This window comes from Bubalus bubalis, chromosome 8, assembly GCF_019923935.1.
Source record: "Bubalus bubalis isolate 160015118507 breed Murrah chromosome 8, NDDB_SH_1, whole genome shotgun sequence".
Taxonomy (NCBI): domain Eukaryota; kingdom Metazoa; phylum Chordata; class Mammalia; order Artiodactyla; family Bovidae; genus Bubalus; species Bubalus bubalis.
In genome coordinates this window covers 59,087,652-59,098,046 of record NC_059164.1, presented here as the reverse complement: position 1 = coordinate 59,098,046, position 10,395 = coordinate 59,087,652, and the positions used below count along the sequence as shown (strand labels likewise).

Here is a 10,395-nt window from a genome sequence, read left to right as displayed (position 1 = left end):
GAAAACCCACTGTAATAATTATTTATGGAAACAGAACTCTGTGGCACAGATAACAACTAGTCAAATAAAAGAATTCCTTCCATGGGTTCCTAGTGGGTTGTGACAGAGACAGCTAGCCTTTCATCAGAAACTTGTGTCCTTATTACAGTGTAAAATTGTTGCTGAAAAATGACTACATCTGTCTCAGCCTCCCTCACATCTAGGTGTGGCCATGCCAGCGGCCTTGCCAATGAAATACAAGGAGAGGTGACATGTGTACCTTGCAGGAAAAGAGGGTCAAGAATGAGGCACACCCTCTCCATTGCCTCTTTTTTCTCACTTACTGGCTGGATGAACACCCCTGGGGTTACCTTGGAGACCACTGCTGAAAACAGAAGAGGAGTAAATTGGATGGAGGCTAGGTCTTGAAACACTGCTCAAAGGAATGCTGGCAGCTGATCAGCAGCATCCACTTTTCCCTTACATTAAAGATAGATAAATTTATGTATTCAGCCACAGAGATTTCAGGGTTTCTTGTTTTAAAAGCCGCCCATGTCATCTTAACTAACCATTGTCAGTTTTCAGAACTGTGTACAGGATTGAGCCCCAGACCACTCCAGGGGAAATAAGTAGCAAGTGTATAGCCTTCTGGTATAGGTCAAAAGGTTCAATTTCCCCTGCTGTGGGCAGTGAATTTCATAGATGTTGTACTGGGAAGTAGAGCAGTGAACGAAGACGATTTTACTCTATAGGGCAATGGTAGAACTAGTCAGTTATTTATTTCCCTGGATCCTCTCCTCTAGTACACGCTGTTTTCAGTTTAGTGTGTTTTATCCTGGCAGGAAGGTTAATACCAATCTCAGGTCTAATGTATGTATGTTTGGGGTGAAGGTGGCGACCTTTTCTTGCGTCTATCATCAGCTTACTCTCTGCGTTTTAGGTCTCCCATTTAGAAAATGGCAATGATTCTCTTTCTTTGTTTCCTAGGTATATGTTTTGGGAGTTGAAAGAAAGGTTCAATGCCATTTTAGCAGAGACTGTTAGATGTTCCCCAAGTTCTCGTTCTCCTTTTCTTCATGAACACACAGCTGGCTAATTTTCCAGCCTCTCTTGCATCCCATTTGGGATAGCTGTCTGAGCTCATACAATTTGAGTAGAAGTAATACATGCCACTTTTTCTGGCTTTAAAAAATCTTCCATCCTATTTTTGCTTTTTGGCTGGCTGGGAGGGAAATGACCATGATAGCCTTGGAAGCTACACACTGAAGATGGCAAAGCTTCTGTCACTTTAGGTCCCTAAATAACTGTGAAGGCAGCCCCTGATCTGACCAGCTGCCCAGCAAGAAATAAAATCCTATTGAGTTTGAAGCAATACACATTTTGGCAGCTAATATTGCTCCAACCAATATAGCTATTAACTAAACTTCGGATCATATACGCCTCCTAAATATCCTTAAGAAGTTCATAAATTAACATACATATATAAATATACATATGCATATATATATATAGGCTTCCCTGGCAGCTCAGTGGTAAAGAATTCACCTGCCAATGCAGGAGACGCAGGAGATGCATGTTCGATCTCTGGGTTGAGATGAACCCCTGGAGGAAGAAATGGCAACCCACTTCAGTATTCTTGCCTGGATAAACCCATGGACAGAGGAGCCTGGTGGGCTACAGTCCACCAGTGGGGTCACAAAGAGTTAGACATGACTTAGTGACTAAAACAACATATATACAATGTATATATTAGATACATAAGATCTTTATACATGCAACACACACACATATACCCATATATGTAAAAGGAAATCATTGATGATGCTTCAAATGGAATAATGAATATGATGATAAGAACACTGGACAAATACTCTGGGGATCTGATTTGAGTTGCAAGATATTTGACACTGGGGAGATCCCTTACCTAACTTGGATTAGGACCCTGTTAATTAATGGAAAGTAAAGGGGTGGTTTTTGAAATAGAAGTGGCTTTCATAGTTTTCTTTTTCATTTTTTATCAGTGATTTGCTTGCTCAAATTAAAATCTGATGAAAATTAACTTCAGAATTGCTCCTTTTGAAGTGATGGTAGTGGGTGAAGGGCTGAATTCCACCAGATTAGGGAAGGCTCTGCAGAAGCTTCCTAGGGCCACTCAGAACAGAATTTGGACCATTTTTAGTTAGATCAATTTTTAAAGTTTCTTTAGGATAGAACATGCTCTCATCCTCTTGGGAAAACACAACAAGTTTTTCCATTTTGTTCTTCTGTATTTAGTCCACAAATAACACTAAATTCTGCTTCCACCTTCTGTTTTGATTAATAGTAACTTAACTGACTAAACTGATGGGAATCCAGTAATATTTTACCTTCTTTTCTAAGAGATCGGCATTAGAAAACATTGCTCCCAGGAGTCAGACCAAATTGCAATCTAGGATCTGTGTGAATATACTTGTAATTACTTTTGTGGAAGAATCTTTGATATCCACTTTTAATGATAAAACTATTGTCTCTGTCCCTTAGAGCTTTGAGTTGAATTTTATTCCTAACCCTGTGTGTGTGCCTTTGTGCTCTGTGAGTATATGTGCATGTGTGTGTGTATAATGACAAGTATCTATAGAAATGATCAATAAAACCTTTGATGAAGGTCTTCTTTCAGCTCTATAGGGAAATCTATCCATTTGCTAGCATATGGTTTTAAACCTTATTCTAAAGTATTGTTAAAATATTGACTGATTTTATCAGTGAGCATTTCAGCAGAAAACAGATGGGATACTTAAAGGGAATGATAAATATAGGCCCATATGTGGAGCAAGGCATAGCACAGTAAGTGTGTGTGTGTGTGTGCACGCGCACTTTAGTCGCTTAGTTGTGTCTGACTCTTTGTGACTCCATGGATTGTAGCCCACCAGGCTCCTCTGTCCATGGAATGCCATTCCCTTCCCTAGGGTATCTTCCCGACCCAGGGATTGAACCTGGGTCTCCTGCATTGCAGGCGGATTCTTTACTCTCTGAGCCACCAGGGAAACCCAGCATAGTAAGTACCTGAGAGCTAGTAACAGTTGGAGTGTCATCACTATCTGTTGGTGCCAAAAAGGTGGGATAATTACCAGAACCTGGAGATAGATAGGTATCTGGAGAAGGCTGTCTGAAAGGAGCTGTGACTTGTGGTTGAGGGATATTGCTAACCCACAGCTATGCAGGAGGAAGGGAATAGGGAGAAAAGTAACCCAATTTTCCTCTGCTCCTTCTCTTCCATCTGTAGGGAATTCACAGTTACCGAGCTCAAATGGAAACCAGAGGGCAAATGAGTCTATTTACATAATTCATGCCTGTCAGCCTGTGGGGTCTAGAGTACTGAAGAGAAAGGTAGAGACTTGATTTGGAAGGGCAAACACAATATCCAGCCCACTGACCATGGGTCATGGTTGTGAAATTCAAGAGTATTTGTAAATATTAGAGTAATTAATGCTCATGGTTAAAGAACTAATCATTTATTTGAGGTGCTCTATCATATATAAGACTATTCTTAATTATAAAAATATAAAAACTCTGATTCTCTGCCCAAGGATCCCCATGTGGCTACTTAAATTTAAGACTAGTTGAAATGAAATAAAGTTATGAATTCAGTTCCTCAGTTTCAGTAGTCGAATTTCAAGTGCTCACTAGCTTCATGTGCCTGACGGCTGGTGTACTGAACAGTACAGACCGAGGGCATTCCCACCATTGCTGCAAGTTTTGTTAGATAACACTATTCTAGTTAATTCATTCCTCATTGGCCAGTATCTTTACTCAAAAAGAAAATAAAATGATTTCTGGAATTATTCATTTTTTTCCTGAACTCTTAGACCCTAAAAGTAGTATTAGTGTCAGATTTTAAAATATCTTATTCTGAATGAGTTAGTTATTTGGGTGCATGCATGCAAAAAATAAATAAATAAATAAAATAAAACAAAAAACCAGCTCTGGCCAACTTAGGGAAAAAGGAATATAGTGGCAGGATCTTTAAGAATCCTAATTTCAATTTACCCAGAAGTGGGATTGCTGGATCATATGGTAGTTTAATGTTTAATTTTTTGAGGAACAGCCACACTATTATCCATCGTGGCTATACCATGTTGTTAGTACTTTCCCAGCAGTAGCATACAAGTGTTCTAATTTCTCCATATTCTTTATAGCATTTCTGTTTATCTCCTTTTTTTTTTTTTTTGATAATTGCCATCCTAACAGGTATGAGATTTTATTGTGATTTTTGACTTGCAATTCCCAGATCATTAGTGATATTGAGCACCTTTTCTATACCTTTGTGACCATTTAAATGTCTTCTTTGGGAAAATGTCTATTCAAGTTCTTTACCCATTTATTAAGTCAAGTTCTTAGTTTTTAATCACTAAGCTTCCCTGGTGGCTCAGAGGTTTAAGCGTCTGTTCACAATGAGGGAGACCCGGGTTCGATCCCCGGATCGGGAAGATCCGCTGGAGAAGGAAATGGCAACCCGCTCCAGTATTCTTTCCTGGAGAATCCCATGGACGGAGGAGCCTGGTGGGCTACAGTCCACGGGGTCGCAAAGAGTCGGACATGACTGAGCGACTTCACTTCACTTCACTTCACTATGATTATTTAAAAAAACATGCTCCAGGGAATTACCTGGGTTCCAGCTGTTATTCTTGAACCCATTTAATTGTGGTAACTACTTCAGGATCTTGGTCAGCATTGTAACACCTCTTTTGCCTATTTTCCCAATGGCAAGAGGATCCCTGCTCTGTCAGAGGCAGTCTCAGCTTTCATTTTGGTGAGTTGTTGTTGGATGCCTGTTGTAGAAATTCCTTCCTTGTATAGCAATTTGCTTTTTTCTGTGGTGAAAATCTCTAAACTACTCAAATGTGTGGGGTAGGAACAAAACACATTGTGGGTGGATCATTATGTATGATTGGAAGTAAACTTTTCAAACACAGTTTGACTTTTAAAAGGCAATGAAATTTTTAAGAACTGGGGTGAGATGATCAGCTTTGTATTTAGAAAGTAGGACTGTATTTAATTTGCTCTATGAATTATTCTCTGTTTAGTTAGTTGATCAGCACATCTCAAAGTAAGATTTGCATTCACTCTGCCAGTTCCCTGGAACTGATACCAATCTGGAGCTACCATAAATTAAAAGTTTTCTCTTGAGGATTTTTCTCAGATCATTCACATAGTGTGAACTCAGATTGTAAATGAGGTTGAGGAATGGCTTATGGTTGTGAATTACTAGGGTAAATACATATATTTTTTTCCCCTTCCAAGAGATGAGTTTCTTTGGCACAGATGAGTTTCTTTTCTGCTCCATTCTGTGTGGTGGGGTTTGTGTCTCACTCACCCTTATACAGTGACTGCAGCAGGGACCACTTATTGAATTACCCACCTTGAGGTGCCCTGGGCTTTATGTCAGACCCCCTACTTTCTAAGCAGGTGTCAAATAGATGCTCAAGGTCACACAAGTTCAATAAAAACCTTTGGGTCAAAAGTCAGCCTTGGTTCTTTTTACTTCTTAGAGCCTCTGGTTACTTTTAAGGCTTGACATCTTTATACTTTTTTGTTATCTCAGTGATGTATTTAAAAATAATTCAAATATTTTATCTGATATTTTGTTTTATTCAAACCAGTTACTCAGGGTATCTAATCTGTCTTACTGTCAAATGGAGAAGTCCTTCTACTTTATTTCAAAGGTAAAGAAACATACATTCAGTGTTACCATGACTTTCCTAAGATCATACAGTTCTTTTGAACATATACATTATTAGATACTTACTTTAAGACAAGACAATCAGACTTTCTGACAATGCCTGGACCTTGATTTTACCTCTGTACTTAAAATATCAATGTCTTAATCAAAGTTGATTTGACTATACAACATAGAACCTATTAATAATATGTTAAGCCAAAAGGAAGATTTGGGTGGTCTTATAGAAACGCTGGGCTGGAAGAAGCACAAGCTGGAATCAAGATTGCCGGGAGAAATATCAATAACCTCAGATATGCAGATGACACCACCCTTATGGCAGAAAGTGAAGAGGAACTCAAAAGCCTCTTGATGAAAGTGAAAGAGGAGAGTGAAAAAGTTGGCTTAAAGCTCAACATTCAGAAAACGAAGATCATGGCATCTGGTCCCATCACTTCATGGCAAATAGATGGGGAACAGTGTCAGACTTTATTTTTTTGGGCTCCAAAATCACTGCAGATGGTGATTGAAGCCATGAAATTAAAAGATGCTTACTCCTTGGAAAGAAAGTTATGACCAACCTATATAGCATATTGAAAAGCAGAGACATTACTTTGCTAACAAAGGTCCATCTAGTCAAGGCTATGGTTTTTCCAGTGGTCATGTATGGATGTGAGAGTTGGACTGTGAAGAAAGCTGAGTGCTGAAGAATTGATGCCTTTGAACTGTGGTGTTGGAGAAGACTCTTGAGAGTTCCTTGGACTTCAAGGAGATCCAACCAGTCCATTCTGAAGGAGATCAGTCCTGGATGTTCTTTGGAAGGACTGATGCTAAAGCTGAAACTCCAATACTTTGGCCACCTCATGCAAAGAGTTGACTCATTGGAAAAGACTCTGATGCTGGGAGGGATTGGGGGCAGGAGGAGAAGGGGACGACAGAGGATGAGATGGCTGGATGGCATCACTGACACGATGGACATGAGTCTGGGTGAACTCTGGGAGTTGGTGATGGAGAGGGAGGCCTGGCGTGCTGGGATTCATGGGGTCGCAAAGAGTCAGACACTGCTGAGTGACTGAACTGAACTGAACTGAACTGAACAGTCCCTGGTGGCTCAGATGGTAAAGAATCCACCTGCAATGCAGGAGACATGGGTTGGATCCTGTGTCAGGAAGATCCCTTGGAGAAGGAAATGACACCCACTCGTGTATTCTTGCCTGGAGAATCTCATGCACAGAGGAGCCTGGCAGGCTATAAATTTAAGGCAGTCATTCTTTCTGTGTTTTCTACCCAACAGAGTCTCCAGTCTCTACAATTCTCTTGTGCTCAATTTATTCTCTTAATGTTAACTGACCTTTTGTTCTTCATTTCACATAAGGTGAAAAACAAACATTCTAATCCCTTTTAAGTTATCTCACAACTAAAATATTCAACAGAGACAGACTGAGGTATCCCAGTTCTAACTTCAAAATGATGATCCAAGTGAGATGACAAAATTGGTTCAGTGTGGGTATTTTCTTCTAGTTAGCTTTTCCTAGAGTGTCATCTTGGGGTATGATAGCAGAATTTCTGAGAGTGAAGTATGGACATATTATTTAAAAAGAGAAAATGAGGAAATGATAAAATAATATATATCCATCTTTAGTACTTCTAGGAAAATAAAGAAACAGATAAATAAAATTTTTACTGTGGAATTTTGTAGCATGCCAATAATTTGGGCACGTAAAATAACAGGATGGCTTGTTTCTCCTTTTGTTATATAAGACAAAAGAAAAAAACAAACACAAAATCCTTTTCTTCATACTAACCCTTTGATCATGTAATATGCTTGTTAGCATGATATTTATTTCCTTTCCAGGCCAGTCCAAAAGTTACTAAATGTGGTTTAATGCTTTGTTCCAGCCAGTGTGTGCCAGATATAGGATGCAAAAGAATGACCTTTTTGAGCCTGACTCCTTATAGAGGATGGTTGCCAAAAAGAAGTCAGCTTATAGGTAGATTTAATGAATGGGACAATCCATCATGAATGGACAAGACGGACTTGAAACTGCTACTGATTGTGAGCCTATTTCAGATATTTTATTTAACTAAGAGTCCGTAGAATCAGTTATTTTCTTGGTTTATTTTATTTCTTCCAATCTGAAATAAACAGTCTTTTGAATACTGGGTAGAAAAAAAAGAAGATAATGTAAATTGTGTGTGTGTGTGTATGTGTTTGTGCAGGAAGGGGAATTATTTTAAACAATTAAGGGAAATATCTTCTAAGAATTAGAAAACTAGATTCTCAGGAGATTTGAGAATATATATTTTAAATGTATATGTAAATGTCATGTAAAGAACAAAAAATAAGTTGTATATTTGGAAGCTATTTTGAGATTAAGAACAGTTCTTAGAGAAATACTATGGGAGTTATTGAAAGTCAAAGGTCAATAATATATCTAAACAAGATCGAAGAAGGGTGAAGAAAAACTCGGATGTATCTCTCTTTCTAGTTCCAAAGGGAATGGTAAATGTATTGTAGGGAATTGGAAAAGAAATAATGAAACAACTTAAATTTGATGCAGTTTTTGTTGGGAAAATACTCTGTTTACCCACTAATACTGCCCAAGTTTCCAGTAGTTGCTGATTTTGAGTTTGTCAATCAAATCAATTGTGGATTCCCTAGGCTTTGAATCACATAGTGATGACCATCAAAATATACAATAAACCCATTTTGCACATTTTGAATTGAGCTACAGAAGGGGTTTTTCCTGAGTAACTTTTTTTTTTTTTTTTTTTGGTGTTTATGTGATGTAACTCTCCTAAAACAAGCTTAGGATAGTTTATATTCTGGGAAATAGGTCTGACTTCCAGGCCCGCCCCCCGCCCCCCCCCCCCCCCCCCCCCCCCCGCCGATATCATTTCAGGAAATAATCAACAAGAGTCTTTTAGAGAGTTTACAAACCTTTCTAAGCAATCACTCTTAACTATGGTAGTGTCTGGCACAATATATGTGCTCAATTATTATTTGTAGGATGAATGGACAAGGTACATGTCCTATTGGTTTCAAAGAGAATAAATGACATGATATACTATCTTAGATTTTTCATTTAATTTTGCAGGGTATTATCAGGTGAATAAAATAAAAATAAATGATATCAAATTCATTGGTAATTCAGGCTTGGAAATCTAGGAGTTTCTGGGTCATAAAATAATGGTTAAGGTTGAATCTACATAATCTACATTAACTGCTGGTTTGTCCCTGAAAACTTGTCCAGGGCTCACTGACATTAAAGAGAGCAAGAATTATGAACTGCAGCCTACCTAGACGTATAATTTATCTCTTTTCATATGGCATTTACCTTGAATAGTGATGAGTACATTAAAAATATCATAAATAATGTCATAGAAGCCTCTTTTACTTTGAAATTTTAAAATTGAAAACTTAGGGGAGAAAGGACACAATAGTGGAATGAATTCGGCTGTGTAATAATATCTTTTGGTAAAATTAAAATAAAATTTTAATTATGAAGGAGACCTCTACACATTTTTTTATATAACCAGAACTGGAGAAAATGTCAACTGATAATTTGGGATATTTTGCTCTTGGTAGTCTGCTAGGTTGAATTGTTAAAATGCGGGAATCATGTCCCATTCTTCTTTGAATTCCTAAGATCTAACATAAAGTCTGGCCTCTCTCCCTCAAAACAGAAGTGGAGTTGATAATAGTCAACACTAAGCTAATCAGATAATCCTGTGAATTTAGTTGAGAACCCACCCATTAAGACCTTTATGGACAACATATGAGTGAAAGCATTTCAGACTTCTCCTTCAGAAATCCACTTCAGACTTCTTCCTTTTCACTAATGAGATGTTACAGTGCAGTGTTGCTTTAAAAACCATTTGAACAGCAAAAAAAGGTTACTGAAATTATTATATAAAAATTCTATTTTCTACAGGGGCAAAAGGACAAAGCATTAGGGGATGAGGCTGAAATTTCAGCTTTGAATTGAATGTATCTTGAAACATGAGGCAATACATCTTTGGTCGACTAAGGTAATACATAAGATGAAATACCTTTTACAGAATCCATCTTGAAAAGTATAAGCCAATGACAGCAAACAGTTCTTTTTCAAGAAGTGATAAGGATATAGTTAAAAGCTTTAATGTTGATGAGAAATGGGCTTGCTGGTGCTTTAGGGGACAGAATGTGTTATTTGCAGGAAAAAAGCGTTAAGTTTTCAGGAAAATTTTAAGTGCAATGGGATGTCACTGAAACAAACTATTAGGGAATGTTAAATCTCTGGTTAGAGCAATAGGTTCAAATATTATTTCTCTCCGGCTCCTCTTTGCTGTCCCTATAGATTAAGTGCTACTCAGTTTTATAATTACTTGCCTCTCTCTTGCACATGTGCCATTGACCTCTGTATCCAGCTTTGACCTCTCCACCTGAGAGGTGGAGAATCATAGATACACAGTCCTGGGGGACATCTTCACTTGGGACACACAGCCTGAAACTAGTATCACCAATTTCTTCTTTTTCCCCAGCACTACCCAGCAATGGTGACTCCTCTAGTGTTAATGATATCACCATTTATCCAGTTGCTTGAGACAGAAAAACTTTGCTGTGCTTTTGTGAAAAGCAGAAAGTGTTGACATTCCTCTGTGCATACACAGATTCTATTCATAGGAAAGCTCAGGTTGGATCGCAGTTCCCATTTTCCTCCTCAATTTGGAGCATGACA

General features: G+C 38.2%; 1 long non-coding RNA gene across 1 annotated transcript in view; it reads left to right on the top strand.

The window, feature by feature from the left end:
* The first annotated feature begins 4,681 nt into the window (after nt 1–4,681).
* The window catches only part of LOC123466115, a 48,545-nt gene continuing 42,831 nt past the window's right edge, over nt 4,682–10,395 (top strand). Inside the window, exon 1 of the long non-coding RNA XR_006641353.1 lies at nt 4,682–4,768. This is a non-coding gene — a long non-coding RNA (uncharacterized LOC123466115). The remainder of the gene's footprint in view (nt 4,769–10,395) is intronic.